Raw genomic sequence first — 24,571 nt, 5'->3', positions numbered from 1 at the left:
AGATGAGACCCACCTGAATGTCTTTTGAAGCATGCAGAGGGTGCTGAATCAGGTAGATGATACTGTGATGATCTGGCCGTTCATTGTGAGTGATGAGTCTAGTATGATTCCGAGGTTTTGTGCGTGGTCTTTCGGGGTGGTGGATTTTCGAGGGCAGGGGGCCAACAGGAGTCGTTCCATGTGGAGAGACTAGAGCCAAGGAGTTGAGTTTCAGGCAGCTGTTCTTTGGTATTGTGGATGTTGGTGAGGTTTCTGTCTTGGAGGGATTTTTTCCTTGTGGATTTGATGAGATGTTTGTGGTGGCTGCTCTGTAGATGGTGGATGATTCTGGCATGTTGTTGTTTCTCCATGTCTTTTCTAGTTGTCCACAGGAGCGTTTGGATTCCTGTAGTGCCGGGGTAAACCAGGTGGCTTTTTTGATGTGTCTTTCTGTGACTTTCTTGAGGGGGCAAGTGTGACGGTGCAGTTCATGATTCAGTGGTGGAGGTCACATGCTGCGGTGTTGGCGTCCGGCATAGTCAATGGTGGGGTGCTGCTGAGGGCAGAGGTGAGCTGGTTTTTGGTGCCTTTGTTCTAGCTTCTGCGGGGAAGGTGGTGGGCGTGCTTGTGTACTGTGGATTTTGTGAACCAGAAGTGGATGCAGTGGTGATGTGTCCACAGGAGGTCCGTGGTATGGTTGTAGGAGAAGCTGTTACTTACTGCATGGATGCTGTCAAGTGTGTGTCCCACTGTGTGCGTGAGTGCAGTAACCAGTTGCTTCAGTCCTAAGTTGGCTAGGATCTCTAGGAGGGAGGCAGTGTTTGGGTTGTCTCAGTTGTCCAGTTTACATCTCCAAGTAGGATGTAGTCTGTGGAGGCGAGGGTGGGGGATGCGATGAATTAGTGATGGCATTAGTGAAAGGAGCATGGGGGCCAGTGGGCCTGTAGATGAGCATTCCACGAAGAGTTGTTTGAGGTTACGACTGGATCTGGAATTGGAGGTGCGGCATGAGTATCGATGTGTCCTCTGGGATGGTGGTCATCACACGGAGGATGCTTTGTGTGTACAATGGTGATGCTTCCTCCTGGGTGGGTGCGGCTGTCCTTGTGCAGGATCTTGTATCGGGCAAATAGGCGTTTTGGAGGTCCCAGATTGCTATGGTGTGCTTGTGTAGAGAAAGTAGGTTGAGGAGAATGCAGTGGAGAGTCTTGTGAGTGGTGAGGTCTAGAAGGCTGGGGCTGCTGCTGGTATCTGGAGGTGGCTGATGGGGCAGCGGTAATTAAGACAGGAGAGAGATCCTTGGGTGTTGTTCTGCCTCAAGAGCTGGCAGTTGTTTCTGCTTCCAGGGTTTAGAGCGTGGTGGGTGCAGGGTCACTGACTCTGGTTGTGGTTGGGTCGCAGCCAGGCTTGCCTTTGGGTGCCAGTGGCACACCCACTGCACGTGGCTCCCTTTAGGTAGGGATGAGTGGGTCAGCTGGGAGGCGGGGTAGAGACGCTGAGGGGGAGGGGCCACATGGGCGGCAGCAATGGGGAAAAGCTCAGGGAAAACAGCGAGCACAAAGAAAACAATAAAGAGAAGGAAGAGAGCAAGATGAAGCAGAGAGGCAGAGAAGGAAGGGAAAGGTTAAGAAATAAAAGCAATAAAACATAAAAAATATGAGAAAGAGGAATTGGAAATAGGGGTAGAACAGTGTTCTCCCACTAGACCACCAGGAATGAGGTGCAGGCAGGTGCATGAGGGTAGAAGAGGGCCTTGAACACCCTACAAACAAGAGCTCAGGGGTTCAAGGGGCAGCACTGGGTGATGGAGCTGCATGGGGTAGAGCAGTCACATTAACCTGCTCACAGATCTTTTCGTGCAGATGGATCCATTTGGGCCGGGGTTCTTCCTGCGACACCAGTCGGGCTCGATCAACCATTATCTCCTATCTGCCTCACCAAAATGTCAGTCAGATATGAATGTACCTTAAATGAATGAAAAGACAAGAGGGTTTGGCAAAACAAGAACACGTTGGTTTAATTAAATGCTGCGGCCGGGAGAGCCTCAACAGAGTGAGCCTGATCAAAGTCTCTTGATGTACAAAGTTTTGACAGCTGTTATATACAGTTCATGAGGTACAATAAAACAATTTTATATATTCCATAAAGAATGTTGTAAATAAACAAGTGCAGGCATCTCATAAAGACACAGGTGGCTTTCAACCTCAGGGAGAGCTAATGTGGGCCTGTGTGTGTATCTAGATGCCCGGCATGAGGAGCAAGTGATCACTACACGTGGTGTGCATGTTATTTTCTGTCCTGATTGGTTGAGTATTACTATCTATGTGACATCTAGCTTTGAGGTATTTGAGAGGCGTGTGTGTGTGTCACAGGACCTGTGTAACCACATATATCTCACTCAGGGTTGATGTGGAGGTTCCCTTGGATGAATCAGACAGCAATGATATGAGTTCATTGGCACTCCAAAAACTAATATGGCAGTCACTGTTATCATTTCTATCGACATCCTTAATATTGTGTATACAGTTGTCATAGCATACATTGACATTGTTCTTGCTGTTATTGGAACAGTTACGTTTTTTTAAGTCATAACGCACATCAACACTGTTTCTATTAGCAACAGTATCATCATTTGTGCATTAATTGTGCCATACATTGTTCTTGATATTGAAGGTGTTAGCGCCATTGTGCGGGTACAGGTTATGTATTACATTGATGTTATATTGACAGGTATTGGCATGGTCCTGCTCGCACAGTTTATGGCATACATTGATATTGCCTTCACTGGTATTGTCATTGTCGGGTGTGCACATATCATGGTCCTGCTTGCACAGTTTATGGCATACATTGATATTGCCTTCACTGGTATTTTCATTGTCGGGTGTGCACATATCATGGGATTTATTGACATTGTAATCACCCATTCCAACACACTATAAGTGTGGGTATCCATATTTTCTAGTGCCAGGATTAGAGCCTTTATTTCTGCCAGCTGTACTGTGAAGTCATCAATATGTATGTATCTGTATCTTGTATTGGTAAAGCGCAAACTAAACACCCCTGGGGTCTCAAGGTCCTGGGGGCCGTTGGGGAGATTAAGTAAGCTATTGCCCAGAGTCACAGGCTGCTGTACTGCGCTAGCACTAGAGATTGAACCGTGAGTCCCATGCTCCGTAGTCAGCTGCTCTGGCCGTTAGATCACACCTCTACCTTAAGTGACTAAGTGACTATGTTTAGGTTTTCTAAGGAAGGAATTCTCCATCATGCATGCACCCTTTCACAATTGTGCACCCTGATGAGTATTGATGTTTTGTCCCTACTGCAGGATGGCTAGAACTATAAGAGGCAGGATGTAATCATAGTGTTCTAGAGCATTATGTAATTAGGCAGAGGATAGTCTTGCTTGTTTTGCAGATTTGTAGTATAGAATCAAATCTGAAATCTACATCTGTTGGATGTAAAGCTTTAGCTTTTGGAACGCTTGATCTGGTGACAGCCTCTAAGGTCGGTATCAGGGTCACTCCAATTAATCATTTACCTTGAGCTAGAATTGCTCTCTCACCACTTGGATGCTTGTTTATGGTCCAGGGAGGACCTGGCTTGGCAAGTCAGGCTGGACTGTTCCCATGAGGTACAGAGTCAAGACTAATTTGTATATATCCAGGTCTAAACAGGGGGTGGCAAGGTGAGCAAAACAATGATGGATTTAACCCAGATCTCTTGACTGGGGCTGAATGTTTTGATTTGTTCTGCATTCTGTCCATCAATTGTGTGTCTTTTGCTTTCTTGCCATAAGTGCACCAGGTATGCCCAGACGTGGATCCCGGGCTCACTGTACCACTGGATTAAAGATATCCTGGCTGATGAGGGGTGAAACCCGAAAACCGGTTCTAGGATGCTTGTTTCTGGTCCAGGAGGACCTGGCTTGGCAGTTTGGGCTGGACTGTTCCCATGAGGCACAGGGTAAAGACTGATTCGCATTTGGCGAGGTCTAGTCTGGGGGTGGCATGGTAGGCAAAAAAGAAAGATTTGACCCAGATGTCTTGACTAGGGGTGAATGTTTTGATTTGTTTTGCATTCAGTCCATCAATTGTGTGTCTTTTGCTTTCTCACCCTAAGCATGCTGGGTATGCCCAGACGTGGGTCCCAGGCTCACTGTGACACTGGATTCAAACTATCTTGGCTGATGAAGGGGGAAACCCCAAAACCACACCTCGGATGCTTGTTCTGGTCCAGGGAGGACAAGGCTTGGCAGTTCGGGCTGAACTGTTCCCACAAGGCACAGGGTCAAGACTGGTTTGCATATGGCATGGTCTAAACTGGGGTGGCATAGTGAGCAAATGAATGATGGATTTAAACCACATCTGTTTACTGGGGCTGAATATTTTGATTTGTTCTGCATTCCGTCCATCAATTGTGTGTCTTTTGCTTTCTAACCCTAAGTGCACCAGTTATGCTCATATGTGGGTCCTGGGCTCACTGTGCTGCAGGACTCACTCTATTGTGACTCACAAGGGGTGAAACACCGAAACTGGTCCTAGGATGCTTCTTTCTGGTCCAAGGAGGACCTGGCTTGGCAGTTCGGGCTGGACTGTTCCCACGAGGGACAGGATCAAGACTGATTTGCATATGGCCAGGTCTAAACTGGGGTGGCATGATGAGCAAACGAATGATGGATTTAACACAGATCTCTTGACTGGGGGTGAATGTTTTCATTTGTTCTGCATTCAGTCCATCAATTGTGTGTCTTTTTCTTTCTCTCAGCAGTCAAATGCATTTCGGCATTAGTGTATAAATGTTATTTATATGCAATTGGTGATGCCGACGTGTTTCGATTCCCTATGTGGTTTGTGGGACACCTGCCTCCCAGAAAGGTGGTAGAGTGAAGCAGAGCGTGGACTGGTTTATCTGATTGAATAGAAAAATTAATTTGCACATTGCAGGAAAGAAGAGGCAAGTTAAAATATGGAAGGCACGATTTGCGCCAGACGGGCGGTGCTTTTATGGAAGGTATGAGAATGCTTGCTGTCGGTTAAATGTAAACCTAGTTGTACTTTGGTTTGACGACTTTCGCCATGATATGTTTTCTTTGATGCTTCCTTTCAGCTCTCAGTGGGATCAATATCTGAACATATAGCTTAAACACAGCTGCTCCGCTGCAAATTTCACAAAGCGGTAATAAGAGTTACTTCCTTTAAACTTCACACAGAAACGGACCGCATTGAGTCTCTTTGCAATCGGCTGTGAAGGTCATCTAATGCCCAGTTTCTCTCTCCTTGGGAATCGAAACACATCTGCATTACACAATGCGGGGACTTTAGCTTTTAAGTAGGTTCCCCCCAGTAGAAATGTTATTTGACTTGTCTCACTACAAGGCCTCATGTCTTTTTCCCCGTGGATAGCAGCTTCTTGAATTTGTTACACAATGTGGATGCTAAAGGTTGTCCTCACAGCTGCTCCATTTCTGAAATAAGGCTGGTGATATAATGTTCAGATAATTGTTGTTATGTATCACGCTTCATGTATTATTTGTTACATCACATTACTTCATCACAAAGTCTGTATGTCTTTGTTTTATTTGTTGCCTTGATATGTATAATTTACTCTAATTTGCTCTTGACTGAAAATGTATCTGCACTTACCTGACCCATGATTAAATGTGGAGTAAAGTGTACAGAATGGAGTAGCAAATAAATGTTTTCAAGCCAATATCAATTGAATTGATGGCCTTTAGTCTGTTAAATTGGTTTAGCAGCATTTGAATGTGACGGCTAGGACACCCCCCACCTTTTTCTTAGTGGATTGTGTTTTGTGGCATGCATTAGTTGCCACTATCAGGCACATGCATCAAAGGAAAAACCGGTCGCAAACGGACAGATTCTCAGAATCTGCCCCTTTGCGACTGGTATTTTTGCATTTGGGATGCATCAACCCAAATGCAAAAATCGCAATTGAAGGAATCTCTAAATTGCGATTACTTAAATTGCGATTGCATTTAAGGAATCCCAAATTGAGATTCCTTAAGTGCAATGCATTAAAGTAAGAAAATTAGCGATTTCGCTAATAGGGGGAGCAAATTACCATGAAGTTCAACTTCATGGTAATTTGCAAAAACTTTGAAAAATGCACTTTTGTGCATTTTTCAAAGTTTCATGTTGCGCACACACATGCCCTTATGGCATGTGTGTGTGCAACATATGTGCACAGATCAATTTCAAGGGTGCAATAGGGTGTCATTTTGATACCCGTGCACCCTTGAAATTGCATGAGCAATTTGCGAGTACCTACTGGTACTCGCAATTTGCTCATGCAATCTCCAAGTCAATCCTATGGGCCTGGAGGCCCATAGGAATGATTGGGACGGCATTCCTTAATTGCGACCCGCAATTTCCGAGTCGCAATTATGGAATGTGTAGGGATCGCTATTTTTATAGCGATTCCGACATGCATAGGCTTTTTGCAATTCCTTAATTGCGATTCCTTAATAATCCCAATTAAGGAATCACAAAAGCCTACGTTGATGCATGTTCCAGTATATTGATATGGGGCATCTTTATTTGTGCACTTTCTGCAAGATTGTTGAAATATACTGATACATTAGGATGTCTTTCTTTAATTTTATGTGTGATCACACTTTATACTTGGAATCTCAGTGTGTCATGATGAACAAATATGAAACATTTCTAGATTTGGATCAGTCTAATGTGGACCACTACAAGACAGAAGAAGCCTATCATTTACGGAAACTAGTCAGCCCCACCACACTGTGTTACAGTTTTAGAATTAAAGAATGACTTTGGTTTTTGTTGAATCGTTATCTCTCTTGATCCTTACACACTTGTCATTTGGGTGTGAACTAGAGATATTCTCTGACATGTTCACTCTAATCCATTTTCGGATGGTACAACTTTGGCATCGTATGACTCAAGAGGCTTGATCATTTCTTATTATGTTTCGACAAACCCTTGGAGTTTATGATGGCTTACATTATCGTCTGCTTATTCATCATACATAGACTCTGGTCATAATGTACTGTTTTTATAGAGACATATGGGATTATGCTGTGTGAGCATTTCCCTCTGAACAGAACGTCAGTATTCGCACCACATATGCATCAAATGCACTAATGATGTACACAAATATTTTGAAAGGATTTGTATAATTGTCATGAGTGCCTCTCAATGTAGCTTTGAGAATGTATAGAGAGGACTTTCTATGCGAGTATTTTACACCTTTATATGTATTTTTTATTTGTTTTATATTCAGAGCATCATACAGCTGTGATTACGACATAGTTAAGTGCAAATTCTGGTACATCCCCATTCAAATTATTTTGTCCCCTAGGTGGGGGAGCAAATACCTTTATATGTATTGTTAAATGTGTCAATAGTTTTGTCTGTTATTCCTCATGGATATTTTAAATATTATATATCCTTTCTCTGTAACAACCATTGAGAATACATGTGCATAGATGTTTGAGACTGTGATGAAATTGTTTCCATGTCTTTATGTTATTCTTATGTGTATTGTCAAATATGTTGATAGTCATGTTAGTCATGTTTACAGCCCTGAAGAAGTCCGAAGTGTGGGCGAAACATGTTGGCTGTACAGAAATGTTCATGTTTTTAGGCAAGAAAGGAATATAGAAGGAAAGAATTTAAAAAAAGAACAAAGACCTCCTGCATCGTACTTATGTTATCTATCAGAACACTTGGAATATTAATATTGTTTGAAAATCTCTTTATATTTGCCTCTCTTGCTCTAGTTTATAGGTTCTGGTGAACTATTATGAATTCTGCTGTGCTGTCCAGCATTGTCAATGTCCATTCTCTGCTCAGAAGCAGAGTCCTCATTATCCAGGGCACGCCTGACCTTAAGCACAGCTACATTATTATTTTTGAAATGAGGCTTGGAAGACGTTGCTTTATCTTCTTGTTTAATTATGTAATCAACAAGTGTCGTAAGTCCTTCTTCATTTTCACGTGATCTTTCAATCTGCTCTCTGACCATCCACCTCTCTCCAACCATTTATCGGATGACTCCTGAAAGGAACAAGATGAACGTGCATCAATATCCTGATACTTGTCAGGTGGTCTAATATTATCACGGTTTGTAAAATGATAATGTTTTTCAGTGGCTTCCTGTTGAGGAGACCCACTCTATGATATAATTTTGTCTTTAGTTTTTTTGTAGTTTGTCCCACCACTTGGTTGAAGAGTCGGGTGCTGGCTTAGAGTTATCCTTTTCAGAAATGCTCTTCAATTGTGGTTTACCAGTTTAGGATGCCAAATTATCTCTACCTAGTGTAGCATAGCTTTCTTCTTTCAGCTTTTGCTGCGCAGGAGCCAAATATCACATATGCTGGCATGTAGCCAACGCTGCTGCTTCCCCCTTTATGTTGCTTAAAATAATGCGGATAGTGAGGCAAAATTGTTTCAGTTTCATACCCATGCCCCATACTCATTCTGGATCTTTTTTACCACTTCAGCCAAAGCAGCCAGGGAAGGGGTGCCATGCATTGTACAGTTTTCCACAGGGGAAACCATCCCCATCAACAAGCAAATAGTTAAAATTATTTGTTTTTATAGCAGGCCCATATGGGGAAACACTGCGTCAAGCTGATTTGTTTTTGTGCAATCCAGAACGGACCCTTCTCCCGTCTGATAGGAACTTTATCTATTTAGCGTTTTCGAACTGATGTCCAGAGTAGACATTTGCTGTTGTGCAGCTTGTGCAGTGTTAAGTGTTAATGTTTGCATAGCGAACTGTGTATTCTATATCATTACTAAATCTCTGTATAGTGTTCACACCTCTGCTGCTGGTTAATTATAAACATTAGGATGCAGTGTGTAGCCGGCTAAGACAGGTCATGTTGCTCCCTCATTGCTGGGAGGACCGAGTCTAATGTTTGCTGTGGTGTGTGGGAGGATACCTTTAAACTAATTTATATGTTCTAGGTATGTTACAGGTATATATATCTCTTCATGTGGAGTACAATTGTCTGATATTTCATTCTCAGTGTAGGTGTGAAATAGTTGGGTTATGTTGTCTGCAGCTAGGAATGTAACCTAAGAATGGAATACCTCTGTCCTAAATGCTTTATGTGCCTCAACCACAAAGGTCCCATCTTCAGCCATAGGTGTGAGATCATGTTGTAATAGTTTCAGAGGAACCATGTGTCTGCATTTCTCAGCAATGTTTAATCCATGAGGATTTTTGTTGTCAGACATAATTATAAATGAATTGCATAAAGGGTAACAGAGTGGGAATTAGATCCTTTTAAGAGTTTGAGGTTGAACAGCCTACATCCAATACAGTTACCTATTCAGCTGACGAGGGCGTTCCCTACCACCATGAATGTCTCCAGTTAGGAGGTAAGTAGGGGTCTCTGAGAAGGCAAGATTTACTACTCAGTTGAACCCTAAAATAAGAACCCAACCAACGTTGATGTCACCATGTTGTATAGTTTCCACTCTATGGTAGGATCTGCATGTTTGTGGACAGCATAGCATTCACCCCCTCAGGATATGTCATCAAATGGGCCAGCTAGCTCACCCTGCCACCATAAGCCCCCTAACCCTAGGCAGGTAGCAAATGGTTCTGGCAACCACTGAACATGACCACCCTGATCCCCAGGAATTGTGATAACAGATTTTGAACCTTTGCTAAGTCACTTGTGCTTTCTTTCTCTCAGAGAAATATACAGGAATTTCACAGAGGAGTGTTTTCAATATTTATTGAGCTAGCGTGATTCCCCAATAAAATATATGTGTTGCAATTGTTAATAAACAGAAGCAAATTAAATTTACGAGAAGTATTAGAACAGTGAACAAAATGAAAAGTTCCACCATCGTGTTAAAACAATGTATATATGCAAATAAATCAAACAATATAGATTTCTTGCATACATCTACTATGCATCCTCTAGCCTAAGTGTTTAAGGTGAAGCATTAGCATGTAGGGACCTCACCAATGATAGAAAAGTATTACTCTGCCAACACCCGGAATCAGATGTTTATTTATAACAAAAGGCATTCTTGACTTGGGCAAAGATCTTGTTCAGGCTGCAATTGATTATGTGTTATAGATAGCTCTGTTGCAATACGTTTTAAACAAATAATCACATTTGCACAATGTATGTATTAACCTTGAATGTGATATGTCAAGGCATCATGATGGTGTTAATACAAAGTTGGTTTGTAAGCAAATATAATTTCCTTGAAACTAATATGCATTGCCATGGTTGTAAATGTGTGGGAAAAAGTCATTGTGTGAGAGTAAAGGCAACTTTGAGAAGAAACCCTTGTACATGTAAAAATGGCTGTGTTTTCCTATAGGCCTAGGTCAAACCTCCCCACTTTGGGCCCCCACTCACGCTTAAACAGGTGAACTGTGCCCACTTGTAACCTCCAAGTGCCCCCTCTATTTACACTGTGTCCCCCACCAGTCCTTGCTCTATATTCCCTGTAGCTCAGGGCCTAACATGCCACACATGCGTCTAGATTTGGACCTACGATGTAAGGCTTAAAGTTCTAGGTCCCCATCAAGTCACCAGTCAAATGTCTCCCCGCTGGTACACCTTTGATCCTATTCTTTCCCATTCATCCCCTTGCCAACCACAGGGTTAGGATTCTAGCCTTCCAAACCTCCTATCCATCCCCCATCCCTCCCCCCTTGGTCCCTCCTTGCACGGGGTCCACACTTTTCCAAACTTTTTTCCATTTTCTTTTCTTCTTCCTCTCTCTCTTTTTCTCTTCACCTGCCCCCTCTTGGACTCGTCTTCTCTTCTTCTCTCCTCCCTGTTCCCTGCCCTCCTCTGTGTTTTGCCTCTTTTCCTCTTCTCCTCTCTTCCTTCCTTGCCCCCTCCCTCTTTCTTATACCCATCCCATACTACCTGTGGCCATGATGGGTCATCCCGTACCCCAACATACCTCTCCTTGAATGTGCCTGGCCTCACACACATCACTAGACACAAGAAAATACCAGCATACCTCCAGTCCAAGTGTGTGGATGTGGCCCTACTCCAGGAGACCCACCTGTCACCAGAGGAGGTGGAGAAGCTGTGGCATGACTGCGTAGCCTTGAAAATGCAGAGTGGCAATCGTCCTATGGAAATCCCAGCCCTTTATGTTGCTCAAGTCATGGATCAATGCAGAGGGTAGGTCTCCTTTATTCAACTTTGTCTCTGTGGTAAGATGCTTTGCATAGGATCTGTATATGTGCCAATGGGGCCCAAACATCAGTTCTTCCTCCAGCTCCAAATGAAAATAGATGCTACCCACTGGATTGTGGAAGGGGACGGGAACCTGGCCCTAACCACTTGACATGGGCAACAATGTGGGCCGGACCATCATGGTAAACATGCCAACGGACCATGTCCTCATCGAGCACTGGCGCCTTTCCCACCCTTTGGGACCGGGAGCACACCTTCCTCTTGCCAGTTGGCATGCAATTCTGCTTAGGCTCCTTCTTGGTCTCCGAACTGATGGTCACTCTCTCAGGCAATCAGTAACCTCATGAGCCACAGGGTCCGTGGGGAGGGTGGCTTCCCGGCAGATATTTATAAATTGACAAAAGGAGGAAATGGTGGACTCCCTTCATGAGGCCTTCCAGGAGGTGGAACAGACAGGATCCCCTGGCCTCATCTCGAACATGGCCCTGATCGTCATCCTCCCCAACCCAGAAAAAGATCCCCTTCTCTGTGGCAGCTATAGACACATCTCTCGTCTTAACAGGGTCATCAAGATCACTCAGGTGGGGTTTGTTCCTGGGCTCACATTGTGCAACCATCTCTGCATTTTGGCCCATGCTCTGTGCTCCACAAGGGACCTTCACCAAGTGACCCTTGCCCTTTCCCTAAATTCTGAGAAGGACTGCACAGCAGCACTATGACTTCCCGTCCAACAGGTCAACTGCAGGGAGTTCCACTTGGACTCCTTTCTAGTCCAAGGGGAGATGTGACAAGACTGCCCGTTGTCACCCCTTCTCTTCCTCCTGACCTTTTAACCTCTAGTGACTGCCATTCTCCAGTCCCAACTGTTGGTGGGGAATCTCATCCAATCTCTGCCAGAACGTATGTTGACCATCTCCGACTTTGCAGAGAGCTCAGGGTAACAGGATAAATTGGGGGAAGAGCTGAGTCCCTGCCAATTTCGTGAGTGACCACATATGCAGATGTATTCATCTGACACTTTCCGTGGAATTCCTCCCGCCTCAAATGCCTGCAGATTCACATCAACCACCTGTCTGTCCCGCGAGTGAGGCAGGCAGTCCAACCCGCCTACCTTCTCCATTCCTGATCTGAGGAGAATCCAACGCTATCCGCCAAAATGGTGAACTTCATGGTAGACCAGATCCGGGCTATCATGGACAAGAAGGCTAACATTCAAAACATGTCAGTGATTGCACACGTAGACCCCTTGTCAGCAAAGCTGGAATCATCACTTCTGCAAGTGCAGGCAAGACTCGTTTCACAGACACCAGAAAGAAAGAGCAAGAAAGATGCATCACCATCGAGTCAAAGTAAGTGCAGGAAACTGAAGAGTGTTACCAGCTTCGGACACTAAGAGTTTAATTTCCCATTAGGAGCCCGCTCTTTAAAACGGTATTTTCCAACTGTGGGTGCCTGTTACCCCAGGTGGTGCAACATTTTATTAACCGGGTTAAAAGCTTATTTTTGGTTCAATTTCTTCCCCTGCAATACTGTATATTCTCAAGATGGCTGACAGGGGAAAAGCTCTGGCCAGGAGGTTACCTTTTTTGACTTTGTCCACTGGAATCCACCCCTCCTTGGACCTTTTTGCACACTTGGGCTTCTATAGACCATTGTCCTCTGATCCACCAATTTTTCCACGAGTGGTGGAGTAGAGTCTTGCCGGTGGCAGTGGCAGGCTCTATCCGCTTGCGCTGTGTCATCTTGGAGCTGTGAGTTCAAAGGCTAACGCTGCTTCACAGCGTGATATTTTAAAATTGTACAAGTCGCTACATTTTAAAAATCATTGTGTGTTTTATTTGTAATACCTGTTTCCTGATACTCACCTCACTGTTAACTCCCGCCCCGGTCCGCCGCGTCCATTATGGGCGATTGATGCGGAGGGTGAGGAGGAGCCAGCACTTCCGGCTCGAGCGGCCAGGTTAGCGCTCTAGTTGCCCCTACTGCCTATTAATGTGTGTGGGCCAGCGACCGCGCAGCGGACGCGTGCAGCGGGCGCGCCGGAAGCGCGCCGAAGTCGAGCCAAAGTCTAGCCCGTCTGCGCCCGTCCGCGGCCGGACGGGGCGCGGGGCCAGACACCCTGGCCTCCACATACAGTATGATCAACATACTTTGTTGAATCTCCGCCCTACTACACCTCTACCATGCTTACACTCTATGCAGGCTTTATCACTACATAACTGCTCCATGTGCCCTTTTACTCCTGAAATGGGCTCCACAATAGTCCCTCCAAAAAAATTGATAAAAGCCGCTCTGCTTAACTGTAGATCTCTCAGTAAGCACTGCAATCAGATCTACAACCTACTTGAGGATGAGGCATTGGATATACTGCTGCTAACTGAGACCTGGCTTGGCGAATTTTCTGACCCAGACATCATAGAGGCGTTGCCTCCAAGATACTCTCTCGCCAGGCTCGACAGGCAGGAAGGTAGGGGTGGTGGAATAGCTATTGCTGTTAAGGCCCCACTGGAGTGCTCCCTACTCCCCCTAACTATTGACCACTGCGAAGCTGCTTCATTTAGTATTTCACTGGGACCTCAACATTCCCTTTCAGGTATTCTTATATATCGACCCCCAGGTAGACTATTTGATTTTACAGCTAGTCTAGTAGAGGCGACAGCACATCTCGCCCTGAGGAAATCCAAACTCCTGGTTCTGGGCGACATGAACATTCATTTTGATGATGTCCAAGATAAGGACGCCTCCTATATAAAAGATGAATTACTCTCCCTGCAGCTCACTCTTAAGAACCAAGAGCCTACCCACAAACAAGGTCATCTGATCGACCCCATATTTGGTAATTGGAATGGAGTAGAAACGCTTCCTCCAATACCCGTGCCTTGGTCGGACCATCTTGTCATTCCCTTACGAATTTGGCTGTCCGAGCCTGAAACTAGGAGTGATAGTACGCAGCTTTACCAATGTCGTAAGTGGAAAAATTTCAACATAGATACTTTCATCGACATTCTTGCTGCGGCTGAACCTCCTGGAGGGTCAGACTGTGAGGCTGCCTATTCATGCCTAAAGAACCATGTCATAACTGCCCTAGATAAGACTGCTCCTATCCGCAGTTCACGAATCACCAGGCAAACTAGAAAACCTTCCCCGTGGTTTACTTCGGAACTTCAGGTGGCAAAATCCGCCTGTAAAAAACTGGAACGAGAATGGCGCATTAACTTCTGCCCCAAAGCCAAATCTCAATATAAAATAGCGCAAGCAGGATATTACAAACTTATTCGTTCCTCTAAAGCACGGTATTATAAGACCCGCATTGGAGAGGCTGAGAACTCCTCAAAGGAGCTCTTTAAAATCTTTAAGGAGATTTCGGTAGTATCTAGTGAGAGTAATACCCAGAATGACTCTGTTGAAGCATGTAACGATATTGCGAGATACTTTGCTAGCAAAATTACTAACATCTATGCTAATTTTTCAAAGGATCTGCCCTCGGGCTCTGCGTTCACTGAGAATCTGGAGATCACGCAGGATATGGCATGCCTTGATCGCTTTACTGTTCCTTGCACTAAAACCTTAATGAACATCTGTATAAGCATTAAGTCAGGGTCCCCTCGTGATCCTGCGCCTCCTAAGATCTTAGCAGCTAGCCTTAAAGTCCTGGAGCAACATTTTAGATATATTCTCCAACTCTCCTTTTCTACGGCCTTCCTCCCCACGGAGTGGAAGCAAGCCATTGTGCTTCCTATAAAGAAGAAACCCAACCTAAGGCAGGATACCCTTGAAAACTTACGGCCTATCTCGCTGCTACCGTATCTGGCGAAGGTGGCCGAAAAAATAGCTAACAACCAACTCATGGCCCATCTAGAGTCGAATAAGGCCTTCCACAGCTCTCAATCTGGGTTCAGGGCAGGTTTTTCCACAGAAACCGCCCTTCTGAGAGCAACCGAAACTTTACGTGCAGGTGCGGACGCGGGCCAGACTATGGCTTTGATTATGCTTGACCTTAGCGCCGCGTTCGACACTGTGGCACATTCCATCTTGCTGCAGTGTCTGAACAAAGCCGGGGTCACCCAGGAAGCGCTGGGCTGGCTTAAAGCCTTTCTTACAAACCGATGCTTCCAGGTTCAGAGAGGCATACATCGCTCTAATAGTATAACACTAGAACAGGGGGTACCTCAGGGCTCTGCCCTGAGCCCCACCCTGTTCAATCTCTATATGGCCCCGCTGGCGGAAGTGGTTGAATCGTACGGCATTGAATTAGTTTCATATGCCGACGATACCCAACTCCTGCTCTCCCTGTCTCAAGCACCCTCCACTGATGCTAACAACTTTAAAACCTGCATGCAGGCTCTGGCAGGCTGGATGACCCAGCATTGCCTAAAGCTTAATGGTTCAAAAACGGAGGTTCTGGTAATTGGGGGAAGGGAGGCGAGCTGGACCAAGGAGTGGTGGCCATCATGCCTGGGACCGCTGCCTACTCCCTGTAAAGCAGCTAAGAATCTGGGTATCTGGGTTGATCCCAGACTTTCTTATGACAACCACGTACATAAAGTGGTTGGGAAATGCTTTGGGATAATGAAGACCCTGAACCGCACCCTAGATCTTCTCCCCCTGGAAGCCAGGCGCATCATGACCCATGCTTTAGTGACCTCGAGGATAGACTACGGCAATGTGCTCTTGCTTGGAACCTCACAAAAAAATTTTAGGAGACTTCAAGTACTCCAAAATACAGCAGCACGCCTAGTCCTTAGACTTCCGAAAAGGTCAGCCTCTATGCCAGCCCTAGCCACTCTGCACTGGCTACCAATAAAAAAGAGAGTCCTATTTAAAGCGCTTCTAACCTGCTATAGGATTATCTCTCACAAAGCTCCCTCTTATATGACAGATCTGGCTATTCCATATGAGCCTACTAGAATTCTCCGCTCGGGGGGAACTGGTCTGCTTAAAATTCCCCGCGTCAAGAAAGCCAGAATGGGCGGATGCTCCTTTCGTGTTATGGCTGCAAAAGAATGGAACTCTCTTCCCATGAATATCAGGCAAGCGGATTCAGAGCCCTTATTTAGGAAACTTTTAAAAACCTATCTGTTTTCTTCCTAAACTACCCTATCTTGGCTCTGACTTTTCTCCACAGCGCGGGGACACGCCGAGATGGCGTCACCATGCGCTTTACAAGCTTCTTTATATATTATATATTATATATAATATTTCGTGACCTACCTCTGAAGCCTTTGTGGAGCCTGGAGTGTTCTGCCGACCGTTGGAGACCTAGCATCGTGGCTGATGCCCAGTGGAGCTACCCTGATAGTTATAGGGGAGATTGGCAGTGGATCACCCCTCAGCCATCACCTACCCAGCCAGCCATCGGGCACACTTACCTTTGTCTCTTCGTTTGTTGTCTCCTTCCTGCCCCGACCTTTCCGACGACACACTGAGGATTCAGCCAACAGCGAAACCAGTTTTAGCACTGCCATTTCCGATGGAGATGCCTGGGTGGCTGTAGTGCAGATGGGCTGAGGGTCAGCCCCCGGGGGGTTGCCTGCTTTCCGAGCTTTGCTGCTTCTGCTTGTCCCTTGCTTTGCCTTCTGTAATGACATCTGGGAAGCATGAATTATGTTTTTCCCCCGGCAGGTGTAGATCGGAGGGAGTTCCATGGCACTGCTGACTATTGCCCCATAGCTTGTTTTCACCTCTCGAATCAGGGGAGGCACGGCCTCCTGACCCCCTGTTGTTGCCCCCCTTCTCCGGAGCGACTGCCGCGGAGCCGGATCTGACTTGGCGTCATGCCAAACTTTGACTCTGCTGCCTTATAGCCCGAGCATTTTCTCGTTTGGCGACCCAACTGTGTTTGGCGATCCCCAGCCCCTTTCACTCCTTGCTCCTGTGGCTGCCGCCCCTCCACTTCAACACTGCTCTGTGGAGCGAGCTCCCTTGTGATTTTGTTGATTGTTTTTTGCGTTATATCGTCATTTTGTGACTTTGCCGACGGTGCCCGCGACCCGGGCCCTCCATCTTGGCAGGTCCAACCATTTCACATGCTGCAGGACTACACCCTTTGTCCTCCTAACAAACCTTTACCCAATTTGACCCCCCCCCCCCGGTCTCCCTCTCCCCTCTTTTCTTTTCAGTCACTGGGACTCCGTATATTATGTGCTGATCCGCCAGACAGTTACTTTGACTTTTCTAATTGTTTTCTGGTTCCCTTTAAGTACTTCTCTCCTTGCCAATTCCACCTGGCCCAATCTTCTTTCCTACCCATTTTTTTCCTTTTCCTCCTTTTCTTCTATACCCCATTGGAGATGTGTATTTTTTTTATATGCTATAACTACTCATGTTATTGTGCAACACTGTTTTTTCCTGTCTAGACTTTGCTCGTGTAACTGATTTAATTTTGTAAGTCAGGCATCCTCATGTAAAGTGCTCGGATACCTCAGGGTCTAACCAGCGCTAAATAACACTGTGAAAATAAATAAATAAATAAAATAACTAAACAAATAAATAAATGAGGGCCTGAATTGAATGGTGGCAGACAACCTTGACCCAATGCTGGATCGCACAAGATTGCACTGTGAAAAGTGGTCCCACCCATGTTTCTCACTGTGGGCGAGAGGACATGGTTAAGGTGGTGACACTGCAGCACTTCACTTATGTCTTGGGCATGCTCCCTCCTATTATGCCCCTCTTGCTCCTGCACTCGATGGACAGGGATGTCAGTTATTTTGTCTGGGGATTGTTCCACCCCTGTTTGGCCAGTATTTTGGCCTCATAGGCCATCGTTCATGTGGGGACCTTGGTCTGCCCTAGTTGAGCATTACACCACGACCTTGCACCTGGCACAGTTCACCGAAATGTTCCCATAGGCCTCAGAATCTCTGTTTTGTGTCTCAATTGAGAGTACCCTCCTGGGTTGTATCCCATTTACTACTGTCAGGCCTCTATCCCCGCCTGCAATAACCCAATACCTCAGGCCATGGTCAAATCCTGGCCGGGTGCCTTCCACCTACTCTCAGTGGACACCTATCTCCATGAAAAAGTGGCTCTGTGGTGTAACGCCAGCCCCTGCATCAGTCATGAGGTACTATGGTGAGTAGCAGGAACCCTTGCCCTCCATCCGGTATGCCCCCAAGGTACCCTCAAGTCATTCAATGCACTATGGAAGGAGCTCGGCCTCCAACTCAGTTAATACTAGCAGTACCTACATTTGTGTCACTGCTTCACCTCTCGAGGGGGCCTATCCTTTCTGGGGTTGATGTCCACCATCAACAGCCTCTAGACCCAACACTTAAACTTGACACCCTTGCTGGACAGCTTTCATACCAAATAGCAGTCCCATCTCCAGGTGGAGTATGAACATGAGGACTGGGCATAGCTGCTGTTAGCCCTGGAAAATGGAGCCAGGAGGCCTGGCTGAAGTTCTGCTTTTTAAAGCTATTGATGGGTAGCTACTCCACTCTGACTGCTGGATCTGTGACAATCCCCACTGTGATCTGGCCCATGTCTTCTGTGACTGCTTCACAGTCTCCCATTTCTGGCAGGCAGGTGTCATCATGCTTGTTGAGGGTCTGTTGATCCCTGTACCGCTGACAAGCACATGATAGTTCTTCATGACTTCATAGACTCTCCAAACGTGTCTTTTTGTGAGTGCTGGTTGCTCCCAATGGCCTGCAGGACAACGCAGACACCTTTCTCTCCATCTAGGCACCATGTCTCCAAGGGGCCAGGGGTGGAATGCCTTGAATTCCCTAAATCAAGTGCATGATGCATGGTCCAACAGAATCTTCTGGATTTTCCAGTCTTTGACATTATTATACATTTCTTTATTTGCATTTCAAGAAATATGACTGTATACAGATGTTTGCAGAAGAAACGAAAACAGCACTTTCACATTTCGGATCAGTGCCTCTCCTTGGACCATAGTCACTCTTGTGGTCTTGTCTCTCCCTGACCCAGCCCCACTGTGATTCCTTTTGTACTTTTCATGTATGCTTTTCTAGCCCTTCCCTTCTCCTCACCCGCTACTTCTCTACCTTCATCCCCCCAACCTATTTTCCCTTTCTCTTCCTTCGACTTCTCTATTTTGCCTTCTCTTCCCCTACTCTCTTTTCGGCCTCCCCTCCTGTTTCTTACCCATCCCCCCACCTTGGTGCTGGGGCCCCCTACTTCGATCATTACGTCTACCTCTACTACTTCTTTTCCTGTCCCTAATTCTACTTCAATCAATCAATCAATCTGTAGATTTGTAGAGTGCTTCTTGTCACCCGAGAGGGTATGCACGTCCTGGATACCTCTACTCCCCCTCCTGCTTACACTTCATCTTTCAACTATTCTACCTCTTCCTTTCTCCTCCCTCTCTCCCCATTATTGCCACCTCTCCCCATCCCCTTCTCCCTTTTTTCCTCACTATGCACCTTGATCCGCCAGCCCCTGATTAGATGTCCTGGTCCCGGATTCAATCGCTGCACTCTGTGCTACATTTGTATCATGTATGCTCTTGTACGCTCTGATGCCTAAGGGTGGCCAAAGCATTGCACTACCTGTTGTATCCTGTTGTTACCCCCCTATAACATCTGAATAAATAATTGTGAAACCAAAAAGCCTTTGAGCTGGGGGCTTCGCACTGGTGTGGATTTGCTCCTTTCTAGATAATCAAGGCCAAGTGGTTTGGATGCCCCCATTTTCATATGGTTACAATATGCTTATATTTTAAGCAATTTACACAAAATAGGAGGGGTGAGGGTAACAGACTCACCTACTCAGGACCCCCAAGCAATAATTGTATACACCAGAAGCAGTAGGGAGCGTCTCTGTGTCGTGGTGACAGGTGCCGTGTGTCTTAATACTGCCCTCACTCACACAGTTGTGTGACATGCTTCCTCATAGGGCTGCTACAAAACACCCCTGTGTAGCCAACACCTGGGGTGGAGCAATAGGGTAGGAGGAAGACAAACAAAACACAAAAGTGAAACAAATGATTTCTAAAGTGACTGAGATCACTGGAAGTAAAAGTGCAGTGTTGATTAAAACTAGCTCGGGGGTGTCGCTGTGCCTATACTTTATTCCTGGACCCTGCGGCCAGAATTAAAAACATGAAGGATGGTGGTGATTGGGAGATGTAATGTGCTCCTTGCACTCCTCCTTACTGCCAAATCGTCAACATGGTTCGGCCCTATATATGTGCCCCTTTCTTTGGGGTCACACCAGCCTTCTTCAGGACTCTGCTGGTCCCAGATGAGCCGTCCGGAGGAGCACCCAACTTGCTGTAAGTGTGACTACAGGGGGTCTCTCCTTGCCTCTCGCAATTTTTAACATGGTGTATGGGTAAATTCAGACATCAACAGAGTACTGTCAAGGGAATACCTCGGTACCTGGACAAGGTTTTCTGACACCCTCATATCTCAACTCGAGGTGAGAGAGATACACAGAAAATCTGGGACCTGCAGAGTCCTGAAGAAGGCCAAACAAAGGGGCACATATTGACGGCCGAAACATGTTGACAATTTGACACCATAATTCACATTTTTAATCCTGGCCGGAGGGTCCAGGAATAAGGTATAGGCACAGCACCACCTCCGAGCTAGTTTTAATCTACACTAAATATTAAGTTCTATTGGGCTGATGTTTAAGCTCTACTTTGACCCCTCTGGTGGAATCCTTTGGAGTGTGGATAGTTCACTATGAAAAGAATATAAAGTTGTATCTTTCAATACACAATGGATACACGGGACGCTTTCAATAACTGCTTGGGAACTGTTTTTGGATGGATGTGGGTCAGCAGTATTCAGTGTAAGACTGATAACATTGAAATCTTGCTGCTTGGCTCCCTCACTCAACCTAGTTGTAGGTACTAGTTGTAGGTACCTACCTGCACCTACTAATAAACCATCTTTCAAAAAGTAGTTTGATGTAGTGGTTACAATACTAATGTAACTCAGGGGAACCTTTGTCAAGCTTTCACATGTCTTGCAAGGGTGTCTGTGTTGCAGGCACAATTGATTTTGTGCAGGAAGGGACACTTTCCTGCACAAACACAATCCTAAGAGGCATTTTCCTCTATATGTGTTGCAGAATGCAGTACACATAGAAGGAGGAAAACAAATAGGATAATGATATTTATCCTTGTTACGCCTCACCTGGGTGGGGGGGCATGTTGACACATTTCCATGTCTACTGGTAATGGTAAATCTGGGAAAGAGGCAAAAATCTGATGCGCGGTGCAGCGCTGATCACCCATGAAATGTCTCCCGGGGCACAAGGCGGCCTTGCATGGCTAAATAAATATGCCTCAGTTGTTGCATTACCCTTGCTCCCCCATACAAGGGTGATGCAACTAAATAGTAAATATGCCCAGCAATATATATAGCATGCAGTTTTGTGACCCGTGATCTGTCTGAAGAATGTCATATTATTAAGAGGATGGGAAGGAAGGGGTCTTGTCCTTTGCCCTATCATTGTGTCTCATGGTGTGTACTTGCGGCCTGACCTTGTTTATGGAACATCTTGGAGAGGTTTTTTCTGGTGATCTGAATGATAAGAAAGTGACCTCTAAAGTGGTCTTGCATCATGTTTTGAGTTGGGTTGGAAGACAATGGCTTGGGAAAATAAATGGATTGAGTAGGGGACCAACGATATTTGAGTTTGTCTTCATGGAGGGGTCCACTTTCAATAAGTCCGTTGAGGCTGGTGTCACTTTTGGCATCATCTTTTGATAATAAGGAAAAATCTTTCTTGGATCCCATCAATCCAATAGGGGAGTCCTCTTGAGTTTCCTATTATTCCAGGTCACTCCTCCCAGAACATATGTTAACTTGGAGATAGAGAAAAGTATACTTCAAGGTAGGCTCCAGGTTGAAGAAACTTCTGGGGTGGGCAACAGAAATAAAGCCCTAGGAAAGATAGGGTCCCCCCCCTGAAGTGGACCTAACAAGGTTCTGTGATAAAAAGGCAAAAGACACCTACATGGTTGACATGTTTATACATTGTGGAAATGTACATTAATTATGCAAAATCTGTGGGGTTGTTTGTGGAAAGTGATGTGAATAAATGGAAAGTGAATAACTGGAAGTGTCACGTCAATGATTACAAACTCTAAATAGAGATTTGTTTGGGGATTTGAGCATAGAGGTCACATATCAAAGATAAGGGATAGTGTTCATGCACCAGATACAGCCATTGATACATTTGACTGCTGATTTTGGGTGACGAGATGTCACAATAATAGCAGCATGAATTAAGCAACATACCAGGATAGTTGACGCCAAATGGGGTCGCAAACTATGCACCAGATATGTATTACAAGTATCTATTTTTTTATATTTAACTAACCTATGTGCTTCTAGGTTGGTTTGTAGAATATCCAGGGCAGTGTGTTCCAGAACAACAAGATTAAAGAATTCTAGTTATACAGGTCACTATTTACAATAATTGTGAACACCCTGTGACTGGTTACAAACACAGGCATGGTGACCTGTATTTCTGTTTACATTTTCTTTTTTTTAAGTGGTCCATGTTCAGTAACCCATTCCATGCGAACGACGGGCAGGAGCCATCGTGCACAACGATGCTCTTGTGCGCAGGATGGCTCCCTGCCATCCTGGCACACGGCACTGGAAATCCCTCTGGTGCAGACATCAGAGGGATTTCTTTTTCATCCCCAAAGTCTTCAGGAGCTGGGAAAGAGCTCTCTCAGCTCCTTCAGGCTCATTTCAGTTTCACTTTCTATGTGCTCAGGGGGCTATATCAGCCCCCTGAGCACGTAGAAAGACAGGAAAGGTATCATTGGAAAGGGGAGAATTTCCACTTTCCAATGGTACCCCTCCCCAGTGGATCACTGCTTAGGGATTGCCCCAGGAGGGCGATCTCCAAGCAGGGATCCACCACGAGACACTAGGGAGGGGGAAGCAGCCCCTTGGGCAAGAGCCTTTGCTCCCCCCCCCACAAATTGGCCAAATTCAGTCTTTCTGCCCTCTGCCCACTGGATGCAAGGGATTTTTTTTTGTCAATTTCAATGAGGGTGGGGGCTGCCAAAAACGGGCATGCCACTGCCCCCACCCCCACCACAACTACAGCCTTTCTGCCCCCCAGGGGGCAGAAAGGCTTCCTGTAGATCATGCGGAGGGTGTTGAAGCAGGAGGAGGAGACAGCGTTGATTTGCTTGGTCATGGAGAGCGAGGATGATTTCCAGGTTGCGTGGGTGGTCGGTGGGTGTCGGGGCTGCCCCCAGTGCCGTCGGCCACCAGGAGTCATCCCAAGCTGAAGGGTTAGAGCCGAGGATGAGGAACTCCGTCTTGTCCGTGTTCAGCTTCAGTCGGCTGATCTTCATTCTGTCGGCAATGGCCTTCATTCCTTCGTGAAGTTTGGATTTGGCAGTGATGGGGTCCTTGGTGAGGGAGGGGATCACTTAAGTGTCGTCGGCATAGGAGATTATGTTGAGGTTGTGCTGTCGGGCGACGTGTGCTAGCGTGGCCATGTAGAAGTTAAACAGTGTCAGGCTGAGGGAAGATCCCTGGGGTACGCCACAGATGATTTCGGAGGCTTCGGATCGGAATGGGGAGAGGTGGATGCTCTGGGTTCTGCCGGAGAGGAAGGAAGTGGTCCATTCCAGAGCCTTGTCTCAGATCCCTATGGAGTGGAGGCGTGGGTGTAGTGTGGCAGACAGTGTCAAAGGCAGCGGAGAGGTCCAAGAGGAAGAGGGCCGCGGTCTCACCGTTGTCCAGAAGGTTCCTGATGTCATCGTGGCAGCGATGAGGGCAGTCTTGGTGCTGTGGTTGCGTGGAACTCTGACTGGGAAGGGTCTAGGATTCTGTTTTCTTCAAGGTATTGGGTTAGCTGTCTGTTGACGATGTTCTCGATGACCTTGACCAGGAACGGAAGCAGAGAGATTGGCCGGAAGTTCTTGAGGTCTCTTCGGTGTGCCTTTGGTTTTTTGAGAAGGGCGTTGATCTCGGCGTGTTTCCAGCTCTCTGGGAAGGTCACGGACTCGAGGGAGAGATTGATGGCGTTGCGCAGATGGGGTGCGATGGATCTGCTGGCTTTGCTAAAGATGTGGGAATGGGTCTGACAGGGTCTTGATGGTGTTATCGAGGCTCACGTTGGCCCCGGCTAGCAGGGGGTCGTGGTCGATGGTGTGCTGAGAGTCAGTTGTGTTAATGTCTGTTGGGGCTGTCTGGGTGTTGAAGCTGTCGTGGATGTCTGCTATCTTGTGGTGGAAAAGAGTGTCGAGGGAGTCACACAGGGCTTGCGACGGAGGGATGTCGTTGCTGTTGGAGCTGGGGTTGGAAAGTTCCTTCACGATGTTGTAGAGCTCTTGTGTGCGTTGTTTTTGATGCGGTCTTTGAAGGAGGTCCTCTTGGCAGTCCTGATGAGGTGATGGTGGTTGCGGATGGTGTCCTTGTGGGCTGTGTGGCAGTCCGGAGTCAGCTCACGGTGCCA

At 46.2% G+C, this 24,571-nt stretch overlaps 1 long non-coding RNA gene across 1 annotated transcript in view; it reads right to left on the bottom strand.

The window, feature by feature from the left end:
- Positions 1-1,970: 1,970 nt before the first annotated feature.
- The window catches only part of LOC146829843 (uncharacterized), a 270,714-nt gene continuing 248,113 nt past the window's right edge, over positions 1,971-24,571 (bottom strand). Inside the window, exon 4 of the long non-coding RNA XR_014962301.1 lies at positions 1,971-8,021. This is a non-coding gene — a long non-coding RNA (uncharacterized LOC146829843). The remainder of the gene's footprint in view (positions 8,022-24,571) is intronic.

This window comes from Triturus cristatus, chromosome 5_2 (assembly GCF_964204655.1).
Source record: "Triturus cristatus chromosome 5_2, aTriCri1.1, whole genome shotgun sequence".
Taxonomy (NCBI): domain Eukaryota; kingdom Metazoa; phylum Chordata; class Amphibia; order Caudata; family Salamandridae; genus Triturus; species Triturus cristatus.
The sequence above is the reverse complement of the archived record's forward strand: the minus strand, read 5'-3'. Positions and strand labels throughout refer to the sequence as shown.